Below are 4,492 nucleotides of genomic sequence, written 5' to 3' on the forward strand. Positions count from 1 at the left end.
GGAGGCAGACTTTCACCATCTATGAATACAAAGACAAGCACTTAACCTGCAGTTGCTCACTGTAGGCGTCTGCCTGACCTACTTCTGCAAGTGGAGCTGCTAGAATCTTCCACATCCTCAAAGATTCAATTCAGCACTACAGAGCACTATTCCACCATTTCTCAGAGGTTAAAGTCTAATAATCCTGTGCTGCTGTTTTTATTGTTGCTGAAGCCATACTTGTATTCCAGCACTGCAATCAGCTTTGAAGGTTATCACATATGACCTCCAAAGCTGATCGAAGGAACGTTTCTTTGTTCACTTCTATGGTGGGATGTCGAGACATAAATCCATAAGCATTCTTAAGCCTTTAGTATATACATGAACACAATAAGATTGCGCACCCCCCGATTATATTTAAGCATTTTGCCTATAAAAATTGCATAGTTGGGGCATCATTGACAAAAGCCCAAAGGGGAACGTTGGAAAAGCTGAAACTGAAGTTTCCTGCAGAAAATGATGTTATTCAAGCGGTTTTGTTAACTGGGTTAAAAACAGGAAATACAGAGACAGGTTGAGCTCGACTAAAAGGGTATCGACTTGATTGTCAAAAGGAAATTGCCAGCTGTTTCAGTTAAATATAATCTTTTGCCTGGTCCCATAAGAGATTGTCATAGCAGATCACCTGCCTTCATCTCAGCCGCTCTTCACTTTTACTTATGTTAAAGATTGTACTTCAGTTTACTTTAAAAGGCATCTTTCAGAACTGCAGTCAATAAAAGACTGATCTCCATCTGTAGTAATTTATATTTGGCAGCATGGGTGTGTTGTGGGACTTCCTTGCCCTTTCAGTGTGCAAACATGGAAAGCAGGTGGCAGGGAAGGCAGCAAGACCCCAGCATAGAACAGGAGGAGGAATCGATGCCTACAGATAAAGTTGGAGACAGGATGGTGAAAAAGAGAAGCTAAAGTGGAAGTGGACTGCAAAGCAACTTGCAGATGTGCAGTCTCAAAACAATAGAGGGGCATCAGTTGAGCCATCAGCTGAAATGGCCTGGCACTGAGATGAGCAGTGATTGCTGCCGAGCCTGAGATAAGGAGCACCCACATACGAAACTCAGTGACGACCGGATACCACAAATTTGAGGACATTCAGCAACATCAAGCAGCCACGGGCCAAATATTGACTGGAGATGTTAAGTGGGTGGGTCCTGAGTTGAATAGCAGTATCCTTTGGAATAGATACCAATGAGAGCAGTCACCTCAATTGGTGGCAAGGACATCAGGGATTTACGTAGGCCAATGGAGCAAATTCCTTCCTGCATGGAAGCCCATTTAGTAACTGCCCTAAGCCAACACTGGAGTTGATTCCTGCACGTCTCAATTTCCACAGAGAAGAAAACTGCCTTTGTTAAACTCTACATCCAAGGCTCCCTCCTAAAAAAAAAAAACCTGTAGGTTTCCTTACGTTTTACAATGCTCTAAAAAAAATGCAGCAGCATAGAGCTGTGCAAATAGAATTACGTAGAAATAAAATTCCAGCTGTGTTTTACCTGCATCATTTTAGCTCATTTTTAAAATTGACATTAAACCGTGTTTCTACTAGGAGACTTAAGCCATGTCTTAGATTGCCTTATCCATCCTTAAATGAATAGGTTGTTTGGGTGCAGGGTTGCATCTAAAGTCTTTTGTAATTTCCTGAAAAAGACATGGCGGTCTTGTTGCCAGGCAGTCAGAAATGTGTTAGTGGGCAGCGTTTTCACCCTTTATTCATTGTTTGCTTGTGTACAACCAAGCACAACACGAGAGCCACGTGAATTCAAGGACAGACTGACTGCAAATGTGCTTCATTATCTTACTCCTCTGAGATCTGGCAATTTGCTCCACTGTTGCGTGTGGCCATTTGGAGGAGCCATCGCTTAGATTTAACACCAACTGCTATAGAATCTTCAAATTTACAACATCTTGGTACTTTCCATTAAGAAACAAAAATCCCACTTGTCGCCAGCCTGTGAATTACTGCAATCATTTCTCATCCCTTTAAAGCAATCAGACTAAACTCTTTATGCACATCCCTGCTCTCTATTGTTATCACATAAAGATAAATTATTCTCTGAAAAGTTTCTAAAAAGGCAAAACTGACCTTGCGGCGGTGAATTATTGTCAAGTGTTACCTAACAGAATTGCAGCAGTAGTGAACACATCACTGGCCTTAGGTCTTTATACTAACAAGGGCAAACCGAAACACAAATGTGAAGCACCCTGTGGAGTTGAGCAATGCTGCAGAGAGGCTTGTAATGCTGAAAGATGACTGTTGAGAACAGAGGACAATGCCTCCCAAGAGCAATCGAGGGGGCAAATTTGAGTGCATACATGAATGGAAGAATGAGATTGAGTCTGTAAATACAGATAAAAGCCGCATTTGATGTACATTCTGTCCAGTTGTCGTTTGCTGGTTTATGCATGACTTTCTTCCTCATCTGAATCTCAGGAAGGTGTCAGACACCTCTGTACACTGTAAGAGGATATGCCGATTTATGCTATTTAATAGGGTATTATTCAGTGTAATGCAAAAATTGGTGCATTGTAGAGGGGTTTTCAGTGTAGCAAACAGGATCTAATGGGTGAATAATTGGATGACAATTTGGAGTAACAGCACTATCCAGTCAATCTGCCTCATTATACTCCATAAATAATGGGGCGCACCCACACATTCGACATCTAGCTGAGGTGATCTCCTGCAAAAGCAGCAAATTGGCTGTTGTTAGCAGTCAATGGCTGTGTTTTGACACTGCTCCTGTGTGCCTCAAGGACTCATTGATTACTTGATAGCTGCTGCACAGCTGAGTTGCTAGGCCTTCCATTCAGCTTGGCCACTGCACAAAAAAACAACAAAACAAAACATTAAATGCACAAGTCTTAGTCTCTCACAGAGCTGGATGCAAACACATAAGTGGAAATCACAGATTCCTTAAAGGGTAACTCACTGCTGCCTGCCACAACCATTAAGGGTGTATTAGTATACATTGCCCAGCATAGGTCTATTAGGATGATACATGGCTGTGAAGGGCCCTATCCAATTACATTAGCAGGACTAAAAGTAGTTTGTAAACTGTCTTATGACTGTACTAAAGATTCAAAAAGACTTAAAAGAAAAACGAGCCTGTGTTCAGGAAACTTCAAACTTCAGAGAGAGTTGTTTTGGGCCAACTTCCATATATAAACTCATTCACCTCACCCCTCTGCCCTCCCCTCTGCCATACTGAAAGGCCCCCACGCTGCCCATCCTTCATTTTCTTCCTTTGGCCATCCTCCCACCTCTAAGTGCCTCTTATTTGTCCCTCATCACTGAACATTTCACAGAACAAACTCTTTACAACTTTTTTCCAGACAATCTCTGTTCATAACAACTCCACTGCCCCCCCTTCTCTCTCCGCCCTCCATCCCCTTGATTCCTCTCCTCCCCTTTTTAAACCTCTCACCTCATTCGCAGTCGGATCACGCATGCATGCGGCATGGTTGTGCCAATGCCAGCTCTTTGCCAATCTGCTTGGGTGTGTTTGTGTGCCAGTGAGATTCTGGTGGGAAGCCCCTGCACTGGAGGCCAGGGGTGGCTTATAAGCCCGAACCCCAGCTGGTGTTGGGTTAGGTGAAGCTTCGCGAGAACAGTCGCTCCTTTGGGAGCGCGAGAGAAAGTGAAATTATATTGAGCAGAAGTATAAAGTTAGATGCAAGTTGCCACAAAAAGGTCATCAAATCGAAGAAAATGCACCAAAGAGCCCAGCTGTTATAACAAAGATATCTGTGCAGAGAGCATTAATTAAAATCTGTCATTAATGAAGCTAATCAGTTACTCTAGATTGGTATTGCGCCAATTTAAAAGAAAAAGAAAAAAACAACAACAAAAAAAACACATTAGATTCGCATCCAAGCTTTCAACACAACAATGTAGCCCCAAAACAGTACTAAACAATTTCTCAAATTTAAAGATTTGTTTATGTGAAACTATACCTGAAAAGGCTATAAATGCTGCAATATTCTTGTACATATTCAAAAAATATTGTTGGTTAAGGGATGAGACAAATCTAAAAAGCTCACATGATCCTGTGCATGCATTTAACACCATGTAAGTCAGTCAAGATTTAAAAAAAAAACTACAAAAAGCTGTTGAATTTTCCACAATGACCAAGTCCAGAGTGCAGTTCACTGCACTGGGTTTGAGCGTCTGGTTTTTGTTTTGTTTTTTTTGCTTCTCTAGCATTTGCTGCCAAGTTGGTCGTTTTCTCCTTTTGTTGCTGCTAGGAGTAACAAACTCCCTGAACCCAGTTCCTTGGATGGTTTAAGTTGTTTGCTTTATGACAGCCAACCTCCACTCTTCAAAATAAAGCAAATCTTAGCTCGCAATCTGATACTTTAGTACTCATTTCCTACTTTAATGTTTCTACACCTGCTAAAGTACCCCGAGATTAGTACTAGGAGTACTTTTATACAAGTACAAATGTCCAGTAGGATT

This window comes from Pundamilia nyererei, unplaced genomic scaffold (assembly GCF_000239375.1).
Source record: "Pundamilia nyererei isolate P.nyererei 1_Seehausen unplaced genomic scaffold, PunNye1.0 scaffold00102, whole genome shotgun sequence".
NCBI lineage: Eukaryota > Metazoa > Chordata > Actinopteri > Cichliformes > Cichlidae > Pundamilia > Pundamilia nyererei.